Consider the following 12175-nt stretch of genomic DNA (forward strand, 5'->3'; position numbering starts at 1 on the left):
TCGGGAGAGGCGGCTCTGGTGAGCGGCTTTGACACTTGGGCACGCTTGTCCCACCCAGAAGCTCCTCGCCGACCTGGTTGTACATTTTACATAGACACATACACACGTATGTACATACATGTGTGTGTATGAATATATATATATATATATATATATATATTTGCATTTTGCCCTCTTATAAACATCGCCCTGTTACAACTGGGGACTTGTTCCTAGTCACTCCTCCTCCTGGGGCTCAGTAACTTGTCCAGCAACTTCCCAATTTTAACATTTGCTCTGTATTGTTTTGTTGCTACACGGAAAGAAATTGTTTTTTGACTTAGTAACTAAACCGTAATCGGTTTAAATGTGCTTGGAGTGATACTTTTACCCCATTTTACTTGGTTTAAAAACTATTAAGTTTCAACATTTTTTTTTTCTGGTTGCTTGATGTAAAATTATTAACAACTGATAGCTTAGGGCCCTGGAAAGCATTTCAAAAATCAGGTTGAAGGAATTGTAATGTCAGAGGCTTGTCTCAATAGTAATCTTCTTGCTTTTACGTGACATTTATTTAAAAATTTGCCTAGGTAACAGAAAATGCACACAAGAATTGCTGGTTTTATTAATTTTTATAAATTTAATAAAAACTGGAAAAGTCATTTATGCCTTCTTGAACAGATATGCATATAGAAAGAAAAATATAGAAAAAAGTCAAATAAAAGAAAAACTTTTGAGGAAAAAGGTGGTTTATGCTTTTTTTTTCTGTATCAAAAAATTGCTCCTAAAGGTTTGACAGTTGGTTTTTAATGGACATTTTTTTTCTTTGATTTTTATTTAGATAATTATTTTTTGTTCTCCATATGCATCTTGCATCTAAAATTTAACTTTGATTTTTTTTCCTAGGGAGAATATTTTGGGGCATAGAACAGTGTCCTAAAATGACTTAGAAATAATATATTCATACTTATGTGATCCACTTTGAGGCTTATCTGAAGCAAAAAATGTTTTTATACTTTCAGCTAAGCCTAACCAAATAGCCAGGGAAGATCCTGCGTATGGAATGCATTCAAAATATGAAGCCAAATTTGCAAACATTAATAAGAATGTATAAATTTTATTGTATGTGTATATTGATACTAAATGCTTTACATTATCTAATTTATTTTTATAACACCACAAAGTAATAATTACATGCATTTTAAAGATAAAATCATGTCATGTTAGAACTGAACTTCAGAGATAATCTGTTCAATCCTAAAGTTTTACAGATGAAGAAACCAAAGTTCACAATCTAGTGACTTACCCAGGGTCATAGAGTGACAAAGCTGGTATTCTGGTGCTGGGCCTGCCATTTCTCTTGGGTGGATGTGTGTCTTCATGTGTAAAATGTATTCCAAAGTCAACTATAAAATATTTTGGGGTTATTTCATGTACTGGATTGATTTGTAATAGTTTTCAAATGAAAATAAACTTGACTGACTTTAATTGGACAATTTAAAGAATACTCTTCTAAGTACTTAGTACTTTTTTGAAGAAAGGGAATCATCCATCTTTATTTGTCTTTTAAAATTACAATTATTTTAATTGGTAAGATTCCTTAGCAGCTACAGGTTTGATTTTTTGCATTCTTAATTTAAAATTTCATTCTAGACAAAGTTCTTTTATAAGACTTTAAAACCCTTAAGGGTTTTTTCTTTTAATGTTAAAGTGGATTTTTATAAAACCTTTTGTCAGTGCAATTTTAAGTCCCAAAGAGTTGCCTTGAGCAGAAGACTTAAATGACATGTCCAAAGTCACACAATCTTCACGTGTCAGAAGTGGGACTGAGACTCAGATTTTCTTGGCAAAGCTAGCCTTCTTTCCATTTTGACATAATAAAAATGAAAATTTAGTAATTAAATTTTTTTTGTCTTAAGAATTGTGATGCAATTCCATGATTAATTCTGATGAATTAATTCTCATTTCCTTCGGTTTATTTAGATATGTGTGTAAAACATTCAACAAATATTTATTTTGCTTATGCTGTGTTTGGGCTTGGGCTATTCAGTGCATTTGCCTACCTTTAACATGCTAGATGGGTTTCTAAAAACTTATTTAATAGAATGTAATTTGCTTGTTACTTAGGAAACACACATATCCATATCCATGTAAGAATTGCTTATTGAGCCAGTGCCTTTTGTTTCTTTTGTTTTTGTGGGAGGTTTTTCTAAGTTTTGTTAAGACTCAAACATTAATTTTGTGGATCACAGTGAAATCATTTCACTTTTCAGTGCCTTGGTTTACTTACATATGAAATAAGAACAAGTTTTGTAATTATTCTTGAAGTGAAGAAGAAAATACTTTTGACAAAATTTGACAAAATTTATTAAGGTCTAGTTAGTAAAAGGCCTGTCACTGTGCTAGACATTGGAGATAAAGACAAAACTCTCAGGGAGCTTGCATTCTTTTGAGAAAGGGGAAAGTCATGTATATAATTGCAAAGTATGCACATAATCATTAAGTTATTAATTTCAATGATGGGGTGGCTTGCGATGGAGGGTCACTAACAAACAGGATGGGACCAGGCCTTGGAGAAGGTGATGCTTAATCCAAACCTAGAGGAAAGCCAAGGATTTTAACTGGCTGGGTGGGGATGAAAGGGATACATTCCCCAGCTAGGGACAGAGCATTTGCAAAGTCAGGGGTGGGAGATGGAATGTCCTGTATGGGGAAAACCAACTAGGTCACTTAGCCTGGAATGTAGAGTTCTGAAAGGGATTAATGTGCTCTATAAACCTCGGAAGGTTAGCAAGAGCTAGATTGTGAAAGGTTTTAAGTGCCAAATGAGGAATTTGTATTTTCTCCTACAGGCAGTAGAGCTACTTTGAGCTTCTTGAGTAGAGAATTGGTGTGGTCAGGCCATGAGTTAATAGTAGTTTGACCAATGAGTAAACTGAGTAAACAATAAACTTGAGGTAGGAGGATTAATTCAGAGACATCCAATAGTCCAGGCAAGAGGTGATGATGCAGCCCTGGACTAAGTACTGTGCCTGGAGTAAGAGACAAGAGAGGCTGAGGAATTGATAAAACTTGACAACTGATTGAATTCAATTGGGGAGTGAGAGAGGGTAAATTCTTGAAGAGGATTCCATGATTGTGAACCTGGTGAACAAAGGATGTATAACAGCTAAAATAGGAAAATAATAAAAGAAAAGATTGAAAAGGTCCATTTGATTAAACCCTGTTGTAGAAATACAAATTCTTATGCCAGCCACATTTTCTCTAATATTGACCATTAGAAAATCATCAAACATTGTCTTCTGTTGAACTAAAGTTATTCTGATTTTATTGGTAAAATGTTAGGTTTTAAGTGATATGATATAATGTTCCAGTTTTTAAAAATATAGTTCTTGGTTTCATTTGTACCAAAGGTGTAGTACAGTGTCATGGCCTTAAGCCAGGTGTGGCTTATGATGTTGGTGACAGCTTGAATGAAATTTGCCTCTTTGGTTAATGATACATTTCCTAAAGTTTTGTTTTTCTTTCCTATATTTCCTGTTTAAGGTTTCACTACTTCCAATCCTCAATTCTTTGTATTCTGATTTTAGTCCTTCCTCCGCTTTTTCACTTGTATTATTTCCTTGGTTCCTTATCTCTACATAGGACTTCATATCATCTTGTTTCTCTTAAACCTGAAACCTTAATATGTATGCCTTCAAATCCGACCTCAGACACTTAATAATTACCTAGCTGTGTGGCCTTGGGCAAGCCACTTAACCTCATTGCCTTGAAAAATCTAAGAAAAAAAAATGTATGCTTAAAGTGATGAACTGAGATTAAAAAAATGTAGTGTTACATAAACCACAAAGCACCATGTAAATATGTGCTATTATTATGCTGGGATTGCCTCCTAGTTTTAACTAGTTTTTTGTAACATACAGCAACTTTCTTGAGTTCATTTGATGTGTGCTGTGTCCTTGAATGCACTCTCTATATTTTCCAATCTACTACTTTTGCCTATTTTTTTAGGTGAGACACTTTACTCAGGAAGATGAAAAAAATCAATAATATGGTTTTAGATTTATATCTGTTTCTGGGCTCAGGAAAGCCATTATATTTATAAATGTTGATGAACTAGAAAGGGATTAGCTTTTTAGTCTTGAGTGACAACAGATAAATTAAACTTTAATTATGGATTTCTCTCTTGGGCATAAGCAGGAGGATAAGACAAAAGACAGAATAGGTGTAAAGAGTAGAGGGAAAAGGAGGAACAGGTACAGGGCATAGTGGATATAGCACCTGCCTGGAGTCAAGAAGACCCGAGTTCAAATCCAGTCTCAGACACTTAATAATTAACCTAGTTATGTAACCTTGGCAAGTCACTTAACCCCTTTACCTTGCCCTCAACCCCAAAAAACAAACAAAAAAGACTAGGTACCTAGGATGCACATTTCTACCCATAATGGCAAGTGGTATAGATTGCCTTTCTTAATGAAAAATAAACCACTCTCTTCTTAGTTTTCTAGATTCTTCTTCTGTCTGACCATACCTTTTCAGTGTCCTTGGCTAGTTATTACTTTTAAGTCATTCCCTTATTCTAGGCCCTCTTCTCTCTTTATATGTCTTCTTTCTTATTTTTTTTCCCCCCATCTCCTTCTGTGGCTATAATTAGGTCTCTGCTTAATGACTCCCAAATCTGTATATCCAGCCTAGTCTCTTTTGAGCTCCAGTCTTCCTTGGTTAAATTCATCAGGCATTTTTTACTAACTTACTATGTTCAAAGAGCCAGATGAGGTCCTGGCAGTACAAAGACAACTAAAACAGTTCTTGTCTCCAGAGAATTTATATTCAGTGACACATATACGGATATACCACTTCTAATTAGTTGCCTCTCTTATTGCTTTGGTTTTCACAACTTCTTGGGAATCTGTGTCCACCTAAATGGACTATTGCTCTAGTTCTTTCTTTTTCCTACCTTCTATGCTCTGCCTAGTTGTCAGAATACTTTTCCAAAAGCTTGGGTTTGAGCTATTTTACTTCCCTGCTTAAGAATTTTTAGTGGCTTCTTTTGACTTCTAAGATAAAATATCTTTTAGAATTGCTAATTGCCTTTAAGGCTTGCCTCTTATATGTCATCTGATAGGGAAGTCTTTCCTAATCACCCTGGTTGTTAGTGGTTCTCTCTTTCAGAATATTTTTCATTTATCAGTTGACATATATTCATTCCTCAGTATAAAGCCAGCTTCTTGAAGTTAGGAACTTTTTAAGTTTTGTTCATACATCCCAACCTTGGATATATATAAGGTATATAAATAAGTTCTTCTTTAATTAAACTGAAAAGTAATGAACTTATCTTACAATTCAGATTTTGAGTTAAATGTTACACGTTTGTTATAATTTGTGACCATTTCATTATTAAATATCAATAAGGCATTTTGCTGAGGAAAGAGAAGATTCAGTCTCTTTCTTGAAGAACCTAGCATATTAATACTGTGTGGCATAAAAGTTGGATATTTCAGAAATTAAGAAATACCACATTATATTGAATTATATATAGTTCATTTTCCCATTAAGTTGGCTCATTCTGTCCTTAGGTGATATCCAGTTCCATTGTATAATGAATTACTTTATAACCAGCTTTCACCATGTTGTATATGGTTTATCATAAAAATAAACAGAAGAATAATGATTATTTCTAGATAATCTGTCAACCATGAATAAAGTCATGGATACATGACTGATCAGGGATGGAAATTTTTTTTTTAAAGTGCTTGATTTCATTGTGCTGTAGAACAATGTCTTGCATTGCTTGTCCTGTCTAGTTTCATCTTTTTTTTTTCTTTAGGTTAGACAGCTGCCAGTCATTTAGGTTAAAAGAAAGGGAAAAAAAAGCTCTCCAAGTATGAATCTGCCTCTTTCCAAAATTAAGAGGAAACAAATGTGCTCATGGCAGTTAGGAATGAAGACTGTGGAAACAGTGTATTATTTAAGTAGTACATATGAAATTGTCTATATGTCAATATGCATATAAAATTTGTGATTATTGACACTACACTAGTTCTTGGTAACCCAGGATATGATATAACTAAACCTAATCTGATTTAAAATTTTTTTTTGATCTTGCTTAGAACAATAATTTTGAAGGATAATTATCCTGAATTGCTCAATTCATTCATATTAGCCTTAGGGAAAAGTGCATTTTAATTCTTCTTCCTGAAAAAAAATCAACTGTTTTGAATTTTGCCAGTGAAAGAAAACATATTCAAAAGAAGTTAAAAGACGGACTTGACTTTATGGCTGGCAGTCCTTTTAGTTTACTTTCCAAAGTCCTGCTCTACTGCTTCTTATCTAAAATTACCCCCTGGGTAAGCTCTTTCCTCTTGCTAATTTTTTCTATATTTTTATCAGTTTGTATCTGAGATGTTATCATTGTTTTTGGGTCCTTCCTTCCAAAGTGCATGACCTAGGTATTCTATTTTGTGACATGGACTCATTAATACTCATAGAAATTGCGGGCAGCTAGGTGGCACATTGGATAGAGCTCCGGCCCTGGAGTCAGGAGGACCTGAGTTCAAATATGGTCTCAGACAGTTAATAATTGCCTAGCTGTGTGACCTTGGGTAAGTTGCTCTTAACCTCATTGCATTTAATAAAATAAAATAAATTAAAAATACTCATAGAAGTAAACTAGGGGCTCACCCAATATTAGGTACCCATGCCCACTGTCATTATTGATAGTTCAGTATACAGTCTCTGTCCAGGGTGCCCCTTAGAAATCTTTCTGTTGTCAAAGAACTTCTTTAAACTTCCCTGTTTCTTCAGTTTTTCCATTTTTTCCCTTTTGCCACCTGTTAGTCATTGAAATCTGTCTTTTCTCTGAAGATACTATCACTTAATACTTTTCCTTGTTTATGCTTCATGCTATTACTGAAGATTCTTAACTTTTTGTATGTCAAAGGCTCTTTGGGCAATTGGATGAAGCTCAGGGATCTTATGTTTTAAAATATATAAAGTAAAAGCTATCATATAACATTTGCTATATTCCAGACTCTATGCTAAGTGCTTTGCAGTTATTATTTTATTTACACAATGATTGTGGGAGATAGGTACTATTATTATCCTCACTTTACAGAAGAGGAAACTGAGGCAAACAGAATTAAGTGATTTTCCTAGGGTCACAGGTAGTAAATGTGTGAGGCTGGTTTTGACCTTAGTCTTCTTGACTCTTGACTCTATCCACTGCCATCTAGCTGTCCATTACAAATACAAAGAATTACAAAATAAACCAATTAGCTTGCAAAATATTTTCTTTTTTTTAAAAAAATTCATTGGTCCTTGTTAAGAACCCTTGCAATTAATGGAATCACAGATTCTTGATTTTTATAGTTAAGTTATTCTTATTCTCCCTACTAGGCTATAAACTCACTGGCAGCAGGGACTGATGATTTTTCCCCACATATGTGTGTTCATTGCCTCCTTAGCAAGTGCCTAATCCTTAATAAGAGTTTGGAAACTTTTTTTGTAATTAAATTAATACATGACACCCTTGCCCTGCCAATTCACATTGCTTAGCATGTTTATGTAGTAATCAGTTACTGTAGACACTGTAATGAGTTTTTTAAGCATTTAGTTTATAGACTGTTTTAACTCAAAATTAAATTGACATTCTTGTATTTGATGAGATGAATCATAAAATCACTTCTCACCTAATCCCAGAAGGGGAAGCAATGATGAGTATAATTCCAAAGTATATCTAAGTGGTATTTGGATATATTTTTGAGCATAGATATATTTTTCTTGAAATTATAAATAATACTGTGTGCATACACACATTAATCTTATTTGAATAAAACCATGTTACAAAAACCTTAGAGGGAGGACCCTAAAAAAACAGTCAGTTTCCCCATCCTGGTCTTTCAAGGGATTTGTTCAACAAATATTTATTTAGCTCCAGTCTGTTTGGCTGATTAGAGAAAACCTGGTGTAATGGCTAGATAGCTGGACCCTATATCAAGAAGACATGCTAATAAAGTTCTCCCTGTCCTTGTGACCTTGTGACCCTGAGCAAGTCACCTGACCTTGTATTTCTTTCTTCCCTTTCCTTACTCATCTTGAAAATAATTTTAGATTGTAGTTCAGTTGCAAATTCATATTGATAGAAGATTCCTCACTGTCTCTTGAACCGTCTTTTGTCAGTCATAGTGAGGAATACAGAAAATAATTAGTAAGATTATGTCCTTAAGAAATTTATAGTTCTAGTAGAAGAATAATCTCCTTTTCTTTTCACAACCAAATTCCTAGAAAAAGTTGCCTATACTTTTGCTTCTACTTTTCTCCATCATTTTACAGTCTCTTGTATTCTGACTTCTGTTCCTATCAACTGCTTTCTCTAGAGTCGTCAGTGATTCAAAACATTTTTTATTCTTTTGCTGACTTCATGGACCTTTTCTCATGTGTCATTATTCTTAGTTACTCTTCAACTTTTGACACTCCTTGATTCCCACCCCTTCTCCCCATCATTTGCTCCTCCCTTAATTTTTGTGATACTCCACTGTTGTGTTTCTCTTCCTTCCTGTCAGACTGGTCCTTCTGGGTCTCCATTTTAAGTCTGCCTCTGTGAGGTTGTATCAGGGACTTGACCTTTCCCATTTCTCTACCTACACTCTCTTACTTAGTAATCTCATCAGTTTCTATGGATTCAATTGTCAATTTATGCAGATAATTCCCATCTCTACTTAAAAATAGCTCTTTTATCTCTCTTGAGCTCTGTTCCCATTGCCTCAACTGCCTGCTAGACATACCCATCTCAGTTTACTATAAGTATCTCAAATCCTGCATCCTTCCTCCAAAATCTGCCTCTCTCTCCTAATCCAACTTTCCTATTTATCTTGAGGGCGCCATCATTCTTCCCATTATCCATATTTGAAATGCAAGAGTCATCCTGCTCTCTTTCACACTTCTCTTCACCAGTCACTTGCTAAATCTTGTTGACTTCACATCCTTAATAATTCTAAAATCCATCCCCTTCTCTCTACTTGCACCAAAACTACCCTAGTCAAGCTCTCATCACTTTCTGCCTGGATTATTTTTTCCCCACTATAATCTTCCACACACCTGCCACATTGATATTCCTAAATGAAGGAAATGATGATCCTCCTTTGCTTATCAGACTTCATTGGCTCCCCATTACCTTTAGGTTAAAATACAAGCCCCTCTCTTTGGGGTTAAAGCCATTCTTAATATTGTACTAGCCTGTTTTTCTTGATTGATTATACATTTTCCTTCAAGTACTCTGATCTTTAGTCAGACTAGGTTACTTACTGCTTCCCACTCATAACGTTTCAACTTTTGCCATTGTGCCCTTGTTCAGGCTGTGCCCTATACTTAGAATGTACTCCTTTCTCAATTCTGCCTCTTAGAACTCCCATTTAAATGAATGAATTAGAGGCTTTTATTAAGTACTCACTTATGTGCAAAGCTCTGAGGATAAAAGTAGAAAAGTGGAGACACTGCCTTCAAGGAGTTCACATTCTAATAGAGGAGCTAACCCATGTGATCCTTAGGGGTGTGGCATTAATGCAGATACTAATGTCTGCTTTAATATTTACACAGACTAAATCATTATTTCTAATTTTAAGACATTTGACAATACCAAGGACCTTGGTGCCAAGAACTTTGGTTTTTTTTTTTTTTTCCTGAATTGTTGATAGCTGTGCTTGCTGAGGAGGTGGAGAAGCAGTTGCATCTGTAGAGGAGTTGCTTCCATATATGATGACTTCAAGGGAAGGGTAGAAGCAGGCCTGTCTGAGGGAGTACTGGCATGCTGAGGCTCTTGCTTGATTTTCCTGGCTGTTAGTGGCAGTTAATCAGAGACTAGTATTTTTGGTAATGAGGAATGTGCGCCTTTCTACACAAGTCAATCCCCTTCAGTGATGGTTGCGGGGTCTTGGCTAGAAGCAGGGATGGTGAAAAGAGAAGGGAAATTACTTTTAGTTCCAGAGTTCTTGAATTCAAGCTCTTGATCTGTCTGTCTTGATGTCTGAAAGGAATTGGCTCTAGGTTTATTTTCAGTCAAGAAGGTCCCCTGCTACCTCAGAAGTCAATCAGTTGATAAGCAAATTGGATGACTCAGTGAATAGAGCACTGGCCTTGGAGTCAGGAAGATGGGAGTTCAAATCCAGCCTCAGATACTTGCATGGTGCCTGACATAAAACAGGTACTACTTAAATGTTTTTTTGAAATAACTATTGTAAAGTATGATGCCACTGTCATATGAGAGGATTAAAGTGTTTGCAGAAAAGAGAGGGTATTTATGGCTGCTTAGAATCTTTTTTTCTGAGTTGGAATTATTAATGAGTTTTAAAGACCTATGTGGTAGAATGAAGTAAATTTAAAATGAGTGATTTGTGAACTCAATCCTAGCAATAGTGTAAGAGGGCAGAGCTGGTTTTGTAATATTCTTAATACATAATTATTTCAATAAAGTATCTATTTAGAGAGTTCTGTTTAGTTCTATTTAGAGAGATGGTCCAGAGAGACTTTTATAACCTCATTTTTTAAACTTTTAAATTCATATGACCAAAAATAATAACAAATTTTTTTATTCATTTATGTAATTAACAAATTAAGTAATGTAGTTCAACAAATGTTACTTACTAGATGCTAGAGATTCAGTGGCAAAAAATAGTCCTTTTTTCCAAAAAGAAAAAGAGGGAATGAACTAGGTATTTCAGGTGATGCTTTGGAGAAGAGGTGGCAACTGACCTATTTTGTAAGAATATTCTCATAGATTTAGAGCTACAAAGTACCTTTGTTGTTGTATAGTCATTTCTGACTCATTATGACCCTATTTAAAATTTTCTTGACAGAGATACTGGAATGGTTTGCTATTTCCTTCTTCAGCTCATTTTTCAGATGAGTAAATTGAGGCAAACAAAGTGGAGTAACTTGACCAGGGTAGTAAGTAGTATAAGTAGCAACAATAAGACCAGATTTGAACTCAGGAAGAAGTTCTACATGTCTGCACTCAATCCACTGCACCACTCCACTGCCCCCAAAGAGCAAGGCATTTGTCCTGTAGAAGCCATTAAATGAAGATGGGAACATCAGTATTTTATATAATACCTACTATGTACCGGACATTGTATCAAATATGAAGCATGTCATTTAATCTTCAAACAACTCTGAGGAGGTAGTGGCTATTATTATCCCCATTTTATGCTTGAGGAAACTGCAGCAAGTAGAGGTGAAGGGACTTGTCCACTCAGCTAGTCTTTGAGGTCAAATTTGAACTCAAGTCTGCCTGACTCCAGACGCAGCACCCTTTCCATTACTCCACCTAATTGCTACTATATTCCAGGCTGTGTGCTAATTACTGAGGATACAAATACTAAAAATGAAAGACAGCCTCTTCCTTCAAGGAGCTTAAATAATCTAGTGGGGGAAAGATAATACATAAAAGGAAGCTGAAAGGCGGGGGGGACACTTGGAAAAGCTATCCATCTGACTGAAGAAATAGTAGAGAAGTCAGAGAAGTCTCAGAGTAGAGCAGCTGAGTTTGTATATTAAGGATATAGATAGACATTGAAGATATTTTTAATCAGAAGGAAGACTCCTTTGGTGTTTATGTGGAAAATATATTAGAAAAAGAAGATAGGGAAAATTAAGGAAACCAGTTGGGCAATTATAGTATTATATAGTATAGTTATAGTATTCCAAGCAGAAACTGCTGAGAATCTGAACTATGGTTGGTGATCTTGTGAAAATACATTTAAAACTAGAAGGGATCTTAGAGGCCATTGAGTCTGGGTCACTGTTTTTTTTTTTCCTCCAGGTAAAAGACAGGTAAGAGACTCAGAAGTACTCAATGACAAAAACTTAAATGTAAAAACAATAACTTAAAAGTCTGATTATAATATTTCAGGAGATTGATACCAAAAACATCAAAAGTGAAACATTTTTTCCTGACTCTTTACTGTTTAAACTCCCTCAAAATTCATATCTTCTGCCAAACCAGACCATGGGTTATGCTCATGTGGTAATCTTTTCAAAATTGTCACAGTTATCTCTTCAAAGATGCCATAGAAGTTGTTGGGGCACCTCCTCTGGTGCATCTCACTCTTAGGAATGCCTGAATTCCCAGGGTAACCACTCACTCCTCTTCACAATTACTATATGATCTCCTTTTCTCAGGGAAAGAAGCAGATCAAAAGAG

General features: G+C 35.1%; 1 protein-coding gene across 6 annotated transcripts in view; it reads left to right on the forward strand.

Moving 5' to 3' along the window:
* The window catches only part of SOCS5 (suppressor of cytokine signaling 5), a 144746-nt gene that overhangs the window by 48210 nt on the left and 84361 nt on the right, over positions 1 to 12175 (forward strand). For 3 of the 6 annotated variants that reach the window (XM_074205302.1, XM_074205262.1, XM_074205278.1), the window contains exon 1: positions 1 to 12175. This exon is cut by the window's right edge. The exons of the other annotated variants lie outside the window; for them this stretch is intronic. The gene's annotated coding sequence lies outside the window, so the exon portion shown is untranslated. 6 annotated transcript variants of the gene reach the window in all.

The sequence above is a fragment of the Macrotis lagotis genome, chromosome 1 (assembly GCF_037893015.1).
Source record: "Macrotis lagotis isolate mMagLag1 chromosome 1, bilby.v1.9.chrom.fasta, whole genome shotgun sequence".
Classification (NCBI taxonomy): Eukaryota; Metazoa; Chordata; class Mammalia; order Peramelemorphia; family Peramelidae; genus Macrotis; species Macrotis lagotis.